We start from the raw sequence: 12,657 nt of genomic DNA, 5'->3' as shown, positions 1-12,657 counted from the left end.
CAGGTGTGCCACATCAAGATACTGATCTGACATCATGATTAGTGCACAGGTGTGCCTTAGACTGTCCACAATAAAAGGCCACTCTGAAATGTGCATTTTTTTGCTTTATTGGGGGTCTGGGGACTCAGAACCAGTCAGTATCTGGTGTGACCACCATTTGCCTCATGCAGTGCAACACATCTTCTTCGCATAGAGTTTATCAGATTGTCAATTGTGGCCTGTGGAATGTTGGTCCACTCCTCTTCAATGGCTGTGCGAAGTTGCTGGAGACGGCTTATGGTGGAGAAATGAACATTCAATGCACGAGCAACAGATCTGGTTGACATTCCTGCTGTCAGCATGCCAATTGCACGCTCCCTCAATGCTTATGGCATCTGTGGCATTTTGCTGTGAGACAAAACTGCACATTTCAGGGTGGCCTTTTATTGTGGACAGTCTAAGGCACACCTGTGCACTAATCATGATGTCAGATCAGCATCTTGATGTGGCACACCTGTGAGGTGGGATGGATTATCTCAGCAAAGCAGAAGTGCTCACTATCACACATTTAGACAGATTTGTGAACAATGTTTGAGAGAAATGGTACAATTGTGTATCTGGAATGAATTTTAGATCTTTAAGTCCATCTCATGAAAAATGGGAGCAAAAACAAAAGTGTTGCGTTTATATTTTTGTTGAGTGTATTTTGAACATGAATTGTACTTGCACCCACATTGAAAATAACTATACATGTTGTATTGTAGTTATTTTCTCAGTTTGGTTACTTTTCCTTCAGTTTGTTTGTTTAAGGTAACTGTACAATTAAATGTGAGGTAACATTATATCAGGTTGAGTACATACAGAACATGTTTTTTTACAATAAATACTTAATTTTTATGTTTTCAGTCCCCCAAATATAAAACTATACATTATTAAAGTGATTGATACTGAACAGATAACTTGAATAAAGTGTTTCATTATTTTACAAATTACATTAAAAGTTCCCTCTAGGTTGTTTGACCTGTATCACGGCCTCCACACACATCCTACCTCTATTGAGCGTCTACTTCATTTTCAATGGGAATTATCTATGAAATCTCTATGTAGAAAGACAGGGCTTTTAGAAGCAGCGCTGCAGCTGCAGCAGCAGTTGAGAGGTTGTATGTGTGTCCGAGAAAAAAAGCGCGAGAGAAGCAGCAGTAAGGTAAGGCGACGCGCTCCAGAGGTAGACGCAGGATGTGTGTGGAGGCCGTTAGGGCTGTAGAGCTCTGTATTCATGAGCAGATCCCTGTTATGTTATTGAGGACTCACAACTAGGTGCATGTGGGTGAAGCTGAATGGTTTGGATTACACAAACAAAGGCCCGGAAAAAGAAGACTATAATCTAGTAAAATATACGAAAATAGTTCACACAGTTCACCTTACAATGTGCTTTCAAATGATCAGAATGAAAAAAGCCCTTATGCTGGCTGTTACTTGCACCCATGCAATTTCTCTTGTGGAGTAACTAGAACCATTGGATGTTAGTTTCAGCTAACAAAGTAACATGTGTCATTGAAGTCTTGACTTACCATTCAGTTCACAGCTTTTTGTGAAGGCTCAAAATGCCAATCATGTATTTCCATCCTTGTGGACTGTAACACTTATTCATTTATTAGGGGGCCAAGCCCGAGAAGGGCCTGGGACCGCGTTTTACAGAGCAATGCAGTTCCCAAGCCCTGGAAGCCTATTGTTTTCGTAAGATTTTTTTTGTCTAGAGCCCAAAACCATAAGTCTCTGCGACAAACCAGTTAAGGCTAGTTTAGACATAAAAAAATCCAGGCATGCCAGCCACTAGGTGGCGCTACAACTAAGGAAAGCTTGTTTGGGGCTATAACTCCCACATCGGACAAAAGCGTTATATATACCTCCCAATCCACTTGTGCCTACTTATCTGCGATTTCTTTGCTTTTTGGTCTATAACTCCTAAACCGAACATCCCAAATTCCAACAACTTCATATCCCCGAAATATGTGACGTGAGCGGCCAGCGCTGCGGTCGGCGACGCTCCGAACCAGAGTTGCGTTGGAGGCTTGGCCCCCGTTCTGCTTGCAGTTCTAGTTTAATTTTATTTTCAAATTATCATTATCGAAAAAGATTAAATGTTTTCAAACTGTCAGTCATTTCACATAGTCCATATGATAGTAGAGCTAATAAATGTTAACCTATAACTTGTGTCTGCAACACATTACCTGCAGTCTGAGTGATTTCCTAAGATTGTTCTGCACCTTACTCCACCACATAGAAGCATCAAGAACAGGTGTCCTTAATAAACTAACAAACAGCCAGCATTCATGACCAGTGGAAGCAAAAGTGCAGCTTCTCAAGAGGGGTGCTATACTGTAAATGATTGGAAATGCTTCGATTCAAGAGATGTTTTCATGGTGCAACGATTCCCTGCAGCATAAACCAACACAGTAATAACGACCAAAAAAGAATGATAGTACTAATTTGTAAAGCACATTTGTTTCAGTATGTGTGGTGTTGTGATCCCACACATGTGTGCTTGTACATGTGTGTGTGTGTGTGTGTGTGTGTGTATGTGTCAGGAACTAATTACAGCATTCACCCGGGGCGAGTTGTCTACCTGTGCTTTGTTTCGTCCCATTACTTCCCCATATAATATAATGATACAATCATCCATTATTCAGCCTGCAGTAAATGTAATGATATCAATTTAGCCATGGGCACCTTAAATTGATTTCCACTCCAGTCGCCACTCTGCGGGTAGGATTGTGATTGTGTGTGTGTGTGTGGGGGGGAGGGGGGGGTTACTGCTTAATGCTGGCGTTGTGTGTGAGACTCAGTGTTTCTGTGATTGTGTCCAACACGTTTAGATTTGTGATGTTCAAGTCCAGCTCTTGTATTTTGGTAGTATGGGATTTTGAATTGAAAAGTTCCCATTTTTTGGACACAGGAAAACAAAGCCAGCCAGACACCCACAAGTACTAACTCACAATTTAAAGGTTGTTTTTGTGAAACTACTACACATTGTGTTGTGTACCTACGGAGCTATTAAATATTTCACTGTTATACTGGGTTGGACTAGGCATTCATCCTGGATTGATACTGAAGTCATAACGGTGGAAGAGATCTAAGAGAAGAGAAAAGAAGAGCAAACTGACAGAAACAAGACTTATTTTGTTCTCCCACATTCCTGTTTTCAGGAATAAATAAAGTTTTATTTTTCATGAATAAGTGACTTTTCTAGATTCCGTCAGAGTATACGTATAGGTCTAAATATGTGTGCGGTTTGCAGCCTCTGACAAAAAGTTAACAGATAGAAATAAAAATAATGGGAAATGGAAAATTGGTATATGTTGGCAAAAACATAACTTATCCATCTATATATGCATGCTGCATATGCTTTGTTTACATATACATACAGCAATTCACAAACAGCATGCACATGGCTGACATTAAAGCCAGACTGACTTATGGGCCAGGCCGAAAGGGATTCATAAAGACTTTTTTCATGTTAGAAAACAAATTCCAAAAGAACGTAAGTTCTCAAATTCTCAAATCAAATATCAGTATGGGCGACTGTGCCTCAGGTGGTAGAGCGGGTCGGCCAATGATCCAAGGGTTGGAGGTTCGATCCCCGCCCTGCTATCGGTGTATGAATGTGTGTGTGAATGGCAACGTGTAAATGGGAACAGGTCTCCCTTGCAAAAGAGTCTCCGGTCTCAATGGGATTTACCTGTTTAAATAAAGAAGTATTGCACTAAACTAATCCAGTGTTGGTCGACCTTAAGCTGACATCACCCGTGTCCAAAAAGAGCAACCCTCACACGAGCATGATCTTGATTTCTGAGGTTTTTTTAAGCAACATACAAAGAAGTGTTTGGTTCTTTCCACACAGTGAAATAATGTGGCCCTACAGTTCTCCCAGAAAGACGTATTTATTTCTGATTGGCCATAGATCAATGTGTTTTTCTCTGAACTTCTAAAAGAGAACCTATCTCGCCAGAAAACATGCTTTTAAATGAGCTACAGTAACAATGTATCTTTGTTGCGGGGGTGACTGACAGATACAAGTGTGTCACAGATGAAGGGGGAAACAAAAAGAGAAAACATCACGAGCGAGAGAGCGATTGAGAGAAAGCACTTTGACAACTTCAAAGACCGTCAGCTGTGATGTGTGTGTGTGTGTCTGTGTGTGTGTGTTTCTGCTCATTTGTTCTAAGTGTGATAGAACAAATTCATTTCACTATGTAAGGGCATACGATGATTAATGTTGCTTTGCATGTGTGCATACAAGGAAATATTCTTAACTAACTAGTCTCTCTACTCTTGCTTGTAACAACTTCCTTTCCCCATCATATATATGCAGGTTAAAAATAACTCACACAAATATATATTACATGTGTTGCTCTCTCTCTCTCTCTCTCTCTCTCTCTCTCTTTCCCACACACATGCACACTCACACACCTCTTTTTTGTATTCCTGTCTTTTGGTGAGCATGGCTACAGTGTCCCCTGCACCATAGCGCCCTACGAGATCAGATCCTCACAGCCATTTTCACCATTTGACAGACACACTCACACTCTCACTTACAAAAGCACACAGTGTAAAATCCCCACCCGTTTGTCAGGAGCCATTTAATGTGTTTGACACCATGCTTCAACTATGAATTTTCCCTGCACCTCCACTACTAGTCTGCTGCATATTTAGAGCCGTCGTGCACACCGACAAGTCATACATAGCTGCCTGTCTAATTAGCATTTCCGCACTGCATTTGAAGGAACATCAGTGACCAAGACCAAGAATGAAAATCTTCCCAAAGTTCTCAGATGATAAGAAAATGCATAATATTGTATGGCAATTTCATTCTAATCGTTAATTTCATTTGAATGTGTCCACAGGCCTTTGAATTAGACCGGATTTCTCTTGTACCTACCAGTATTATACATACATTGTTGACATTATAGTGAGCACAACACTTTGTTGATCAAAAAAGTACTTATATGTTTAAGTAAAATAAGCAATAACACTATGTAAAAACACTATTTTATAAGTAAGAGTGTAAGACTTACTTGTTATTAGACCAAGTAGATACAGTAGGCTATTGCAATTTGTGTTATAATATTAATTAAGTATTAACAAGTAGCAGCATTTTAATTTTGAGACATATGGCCACTAACTATGAATTACTGTATGCACTGTTGGAATGTGTAATCTATACTATTATGGCATGTGATGTGAATAATATCATGTGTTTTGTTTGTAAATTCCTAATCGGAAAAAAAAACTTCAGTCAGCTGTCAGAAAAATGCACAGGAGTAAAAAAGCAAAAAGTCCTTCTGAAGTATAAAGTAACACTAAATGGTTTACATGACTGTGAGCCGATAAAAAGGTGTGACAGTGTGGTACAAATGACAGACACTTCTCATTCAAATCAGCAGCAGTGGGGGGGAGAAAAAAAAATACATAAATCTGAGATGTGCAGAGAGCACCAGACAGGCTTTTTTATTTTAGAGTGAATGACTATAATTAATAAATGCCATTAAAACACATCTGTCGACACTCGAGCTGCGCCTTCAGGTGGCATGGCAATCACAACTGTGACAATCACCATCATCATCATGATCATCACTGTCATTACTCTTAAAACGTCTCTTTGGAGAGCAGAGACATACATTCCCTCAAATGAGCTACAAGAAACAAGAAAAGGAAAGAACATTCCCGAACATTTAAGCTTTACAATGCTGGATATGCACTGCATTTATGAAACATAATGCTAGTGTGGACATCTCTTGGTGCACACAGATTTGACCTCATATGCACATGCCTATGTGTCATGGCTAATACAGTTATTTGAATCATATTTGCCATAACTCGACCCCATTTCCACAACGAAAAGCGAGCAGTGGCAGATGATTAACTATGATATCGTTCAGCTTGTAATTTGTTCGCTGAATGAACAAGAGTGAAACTGTTTATGTTTGCTCTAAAATGACTTAACAGCCAATTACTCACAACGCTTAGAGTTGGCCTTAGGTGGTGTCAAATGAACACAATGATGGATCACATGCATCTCAGTTACGCCTTGCTGCAAATAAAGGTGAAACTGCAGGCTACACAAGAAAAAAAAAAATCTGGTTAGAGCATTGAGGGAAGAAAATATTCTTTCTGGCAGACGGCAGATTGTGGATTAAGCACCAAAGGATGGCCACACGCACACATCTCCACAAATCACATCAAACAACGCAGCGGCACACCCACACACTTACACACTCACACAAACATTCCATACAAATCAAATCAAAAACAGGGCATGCACGGAGGAAGAGAGATTTTCCAATTGGCCAGACCATCCACGCAGAAAAGGATTTAAATATCACTGGAAATGGGGCCAGTGTGATTGCATCACTTCCGGTTCAGCAGAGCTAGTTAAATGCCTCTGGTGGCCAAGTAATTCAATACCCTAGATAGTACGCATACTGTCACAAATCTCCCTGCACACGGAATCACCGGCAAATTAAAGATTCAAATCAAGTTCCCCCAGTGGTGTCGTCAAAGGTATATGCAGTTAATATAATACTAAATACATTCTGCACCCAAGTGTTTAGACTGCTCAAGAAAATGTCAGCGTATTGCAAACAAGATATATAAAGGGTAAAACTAACTGCCCTTAACTCTTTAATGATAATTTACGGCTGAGCTTGCCTCATCTTTATGTGAGAGAGAACATGTGACAGATGCTCCCTATAGCTGTCAGCTGGTGAAATGGAGACAGGAAAAAAAAGGAGACCAATAAATGAATGAATAATCCCTGCTCATTGTGTACACACAGAGGGTGGTGAAATCTCTCTGTTTATTTTAGGTTTGCCTTCCCTTCCCTATCCTTCGTTTTTTTTTCTTTTGGTTACAGCCACCACAATAAAACTGACTGAGGCTTCAACCTCTACTGTAGTCTGACTGAAGAATGCAATCACCCCATAGAAAATGACTCATAGATGAATCATTCACTCACTTCACACCCTCGTCGGCTTGGCTCGAGCTAATGAATGTTTTGACTTTTGCCGAAAAACAACTTTGACATGTGATGAAAACATAGCAAACGCTGAAAGTCATGATGCATGGCAATAATGCAAAGTTCAGTGGTAAAGTGTCCTATTTACTCTGTGGATAAATGTTGCCATGCCAACACACCTTTGTGCCCGACTAACATTTATAAAATAAAAACACACTGGGATTGTTCTCCTTAATCCTAAATCCATACAATATAAACACATGTACGCTGGTAAATACTATGTGAGTATACAAACAGCACTTACAGTCTCACTATTCAAGAAAAAAACACTCATCGCTCATTGTCATCCACTTTTCCGTGGTCAGGTCATGGGGGCAACAGATTCAGCCAGGGACCCAAAACGTCCCCTTTCCCGGGCCACATCGCCCAGCTCCGACTGGGGGATACCGAGGCATTTCAAGACAAGTGTGTAGATATACTCTCTCCACTTAGTCCTGGGTCTTCCCCAGGGCCTCTTCCCAGGGCATGCTTGGAACACCTCCCTAGGTGGCATCCTTACTAGATGCCCGAACCACCTCAACTGGTTACTACCCTTACTAAGGGCAGCGGCTCTACGGCGAGTATAGTTACGGATGACTGAGCTTTTCACATTATCTCTAAGCGAGATACCAGCCATGCTTCTGATAAAACCCATTTCAGCGCGTTGTACCCGCAATCTCGTTCCTTCGGTCAAGACCCAGCCTTCATGACCATACTTTAGGGTAGGAATGAAGACTGACTGATAGATTGATTCTTCTGAGACTGAATAGCTGGTTGTTTGTTTCACACCAGTACGGAATTCGCATTACTCCTCTTCAATCTGAGGTTCCATTATCGACTGAATCCTCCTTACCAACACATTGGAGAATATTGTAACAGGGAGGCTGAGAAGTGCGATACCCCTGTAATCGGCATACACAATCTGGCTCCCCTTTTTGAAAATGGGAACCACCATCCGGTCTTCCACTCTTTGGGCACTGTCCCAGACTGCCATGCAATGTTGAAGAGGCGTTTCATCCAGACAGCCCCTCTAAACCCAAAGCCTTCAACATTTCCGGACTGATCTCACCAATCTCCAGGGCTTTGCCACTGTGCTGCAAGTTGCTGCAAGTTCACCCGCACTTCCCATTGTGGTTCACCATGTTTCTCCAGAGTCACCAGATGGTGATAAGTTGACAGCTCCACCTCTCTTCACCAGAGTGTCCTAAACATATGGCCTCAGATTTAGACGATACAACTACACAATCAATCATTGACGGTTGGATGACACACAGTACAAGTAATCATTTAGATCCTGAGCTATGGCACTTGACATTTAGCTCAAGTGCCTCCTATTTCTCTTCATCATCATTGAGATGTGTCTACGTATTAATTGAAATCCACATGTGGTAAATTCAATTGATTGAATATAATTTGGAAAGACACACTCCTGTCCATACAGGGTCTTGCAGCTGAAAATGCATAGCAATGCAAAAGCCAAGACATGATGTGGAAGGAACTACCTGCAGGGCTCCAAGACTTTTTGGGTGAATACTCCACAAAAAATGCTGCTGCACTGAATGTCCCTGAGAGCAAAGCGGCCTAAATTATTCTCAAATGGAATAAAAAACACACCTCTCCCCAGAGCTGGCCACACGGGCAAAATGAGCAATCAGGGCAGATGGGCCTTGAGTGTTGACCCATAACCCGATCACCAGTCTGACTGAGCTACAGACATCCTGTGTGGAAATTGGTAAAATATCTAGAAGGACAACTCTCGTTGTGTATATACAATACATATATATTAAAAACATTTAAAACCGTTTGAGAAAATATGAGCTGAAAGCAAATCTGAGAGACTTCCCCAGAAGGAAAGATTACCATGAAAGAACAATACAGCCAATGATGAAACATTGAGAGTGATCACTCAGAGTGGATGGGGGGAAGATGAGAAATGAGAGTAGAGAGCAAGAGAGGGAAGATGAGAGATGGGGAGCACTGACATGGTAAAGGAGCGGGTCAGGGAGAATAAAGGATGGTGGATGAGAGTCGGGAATATACTGAGTAGGAGGGATGGGTGGAGGGACACAGAGAGGAGGGGAGCGTCCTCTTGGTAGAATAGTACTGATTGAGGTCAGTTTTCCCACCAGATGAGACCCCACTTTGATCACCCTCTGTCTGTCTCATCACCATGGAGGGGCTGGCCTCATCAGGGGGAGATGAGAGACAGTGCTTGGAGAGAGAGAGAGAGAGAGAGAGAGAGAGAGAGAGAGAGAGGAAGACAGAAAGACAGATTGACAAGGGCGAGAGGAATTACGAAGGGAGAGGGACACATGCAAAATGTGAGCGGTGTGCACTGAACATCCTACACAGGAGGAAGAAGACAAACAGAGAGAGAAAGAGAGAGAGAGATAAGTGGGGGAGGAATTTTGAGAGAAGAAGGGGTTTACTGACTCTGAGAGAGTTTTGAGATCAAGCCCATAAGCTCAATTCTGCTACGCCCTAAACCCCTGCTGGCCCTGTTTGTTCACTTGTTTATTGTTTTGATTAATGATGTGTTTGCTGAAACCTTTCCTCGTCAAGGTGGAGCTGTGTGCCACCAAACAATGCTGGTTCTGGGAAGAACACTTGAGTATTGTATTTCATCTATTTTAAGATACTTATACTTCACTTATACTTTTGCGTCTTTGACTCGACAACATTTACCTTATGTTTAGATAAAAAAATGTATGATCAGTTTATAGCATTGTTTATATTGGAAGTAGCACTTAACATTAACATCAACCTTGGCCATGAACAACATTACACATTGAAGTATAAGTGATTATTGGAGTGCCAAAATAAATACATTTTTATTGTTTAAACTTCAGCAGATTTAGATGGTTCCTTGTATTTTGATGGAAAGAAAATGATTCTACATTGACAGCACTTCTGTTTAATAACAGCAGAATCCACCAGAATAAAACTTAAAGATTAACAGATTTGTGAACTCACTTTCTGAAAAACCCATAATGTACAGGGTGAATATGACACTTAATCGCCAGTCAAGTGACCAAACGTAAGCTTAATAGTCTAACTGAAAGTCTCATACATGAACATTGTTTAGGGAAAAAAAGGACAACACAGAGATGCTGAATCTTCCACCACTGTTGGAACATTTGTACGAGCAGTTGGAACCATGTGAGGGATTATGTCATGTTTTCTTTCCCTACAGAGCAGAAATTAGCCATTATTAGCAAAGCAAACGTTCTTTGTATTTTTGTATCCCTTTTTGTATGGCCTCAATGTTTGTTGACATATTCTGCACTACAGCACAATGTCAACTTCCGCTCAGCTGCTTTTTTTTAGAGGTCAATTTTGTGGATTCCTCTCTGGTTTGGAAAAAAATAATTCATACCATAATACAAAATGTTTTCGTATTTTAGGTTAAGGTACACTACATTCATACAGAATTGTCTATGTAAAAGCCCTCGAGTGCAAGGCCAGTCTGTACTGAGAGACGAATGGAGAGAGAGGGAGAGGCAAACAGAGGAAGATCAGAGAGAGAAATAGATGAGACAATATGATTCTGGTTTCAGCATGGGGTATCCCATCTGCCTGTAGCCAGAGTGACACCTGCTTGGCTTTGATTCACAATTGCACACTGAGCTTAATCAGGAAACGCATGAAGTAATTGAAAAGAGAGGTGGCACTGTGCACGCATATGCTCAATCTCACATGTCAACATAAAAAGCAGAATGGTTCTCATACACTCGTCCAAACACAATTACACACACAATAGTGTGTGTGTGTGTGTGTGTGTGTGTGTGTGTGTTTGACTAGTCTACGAGGGACTTGTCAAGCACATATACATTTAAATACCATTCAGTAAGCAAGAGCGAGGACATAATGTTCTAGAAAAGTTCTGGAAACACAAACTCTAGCTTCAAGAGCATTTTTTGAAGACATTCAGTGTTCAGAATTACAGGAGTCACTATGACACCATGACTCCAAAAGGCAAGAAAAATATCTAATGTGGCTAATACATGTGGAGTGATCGAAAAGCTTTGTTGGATAGTGCCATTCCCCTCGTTCACAGCTAGTGTTATTTTTCTTCAGAAAATCAATAATATACTAACTGCAGCCTTAACGTCTAACTGCAGGTCGAATAAATGAAATAATTTTAGGGAAATCCACACACCCACCACTGCAGAGACACTGGGTGGGTTCCATCTGGCTGTGTTCATGGGGTGAAAGCCTTCAAGGCATCCCGTACTTGGAACGATAGCAATGACACTTAGCAGTTAGACAGGGCATCTTAACAGTCAGGGGATGGAACGTGGGGAAAAGATGATTTAGAAAATATGCATCATGCCCTGCCTGTGAAGCTTGTTGCTGGCCAGAATGTCGGCCCTTCCCCTCTGTATCCCCTGTGTGTGTAGGCTACATTACATAAAACAGCTTTGCCTTTAGTGCTATTCTTGGAACTGAACCCCAGCGGGATCTGCTGTCCCACACCTCCATTGCCTCCAACTGGCAGTTTTATAACATCCTCAGTACGTACAGTATACCCCCGCCCCCCCTCCAACACACACACACACACCTCCCCTTTTTTTTCCCGATGAAAGTAGCAGCAGCAACTAAGATGGGGATGATGACCAAATCCTTCCTAAATGCGGCTGTGATGTCACAGCACAGCAAAGTGGAACAAGTGCTCGTTGGGGATTAAGAGCAAAAACGTTAGAAACATATTTTTATTTAGTTTCCGATGACCTTGAATTGCTAAACCTGAGTATGCAAAGTGTTGGTGTTTATTGGGTGGGCTGTTATTATAACAATGATAAGACTAGCAGCTAATTATAATTCTAAAAGACCACAAAATCGAATCAAAGGGGAGGGAGAAAGTAATTAGATTATCTAAATACACAGACTTAGTCCAGAATACTAAAACATTGGTTGGAGTTAATGAGTAGGCCTATGAGTTTGAATTCATGACAAAATATGTTGTTGTATTTTTGTGGATAGCTGTCTCTTTATTAATGTTTACATGATTTGATACATGGTTTGTAATGCATATATTACTATATTAATATTAATATTTTGTATATGGCTGTGTTTACGCATGTGTCATTGTTAATTGAGTTCACAATTAAACATTACATTAGTGTGTATATGGAAATACACCACACTGTGATCAGAGGACACATTTTCTTAGCTCTATGATTGACAAATGTCACGCCGGGAAAACAAATGTATTCTTAATGTGTATGCAGATTTGTTTGTTATGAGTGTGCTCTTGCATGTACATCTAAAGTGTGTGTGTGTGTGTGTGTGTGTGTGTGTGTGTGTGTGTGTGTGTGTGTGTGTGTGTGTGTGTGTGTGTGTGTGGCCTGTATGTGACCCTGGTTTAACTTTGGTGCTGGTGACATCCTAGAGATTGATCGGTTTGGGAGGAATCTCAGGCCCTGCAGCCACATTAAAGGAGTTCGGCTTCACTGAGGAATTACATTGCACAGTGGGAGACTGCCTTAAATGTGTTAGCATAATGCTGGAGACAGTCAGGGAGAGAGAGGGAAACAGAGCAAACGAAACAGAGAAGAGAGAGAGAGAAAGAGGGACAAAGACAGTGAGAGATAGTGTATGGGAGAAGGAATGGAGAATGAGGT

Source organism: Ammodytes marinus (assembly GCF_949987685.1).
Source record: "Ammodytes marinus genome assembly, chromosome: 3".
Classification (NCBI taxonomy): Eukaryota; Metazoa; Chordata; class Actinopteri; order Uranoscopiformes; family Ammodytidae; genus Ammodytes; species Ammodytes marinus.
The sequence above is the reverse complement of the archived record's forward strand: the minus strand, read 5'-3'. Positions refer to the sequence as shown.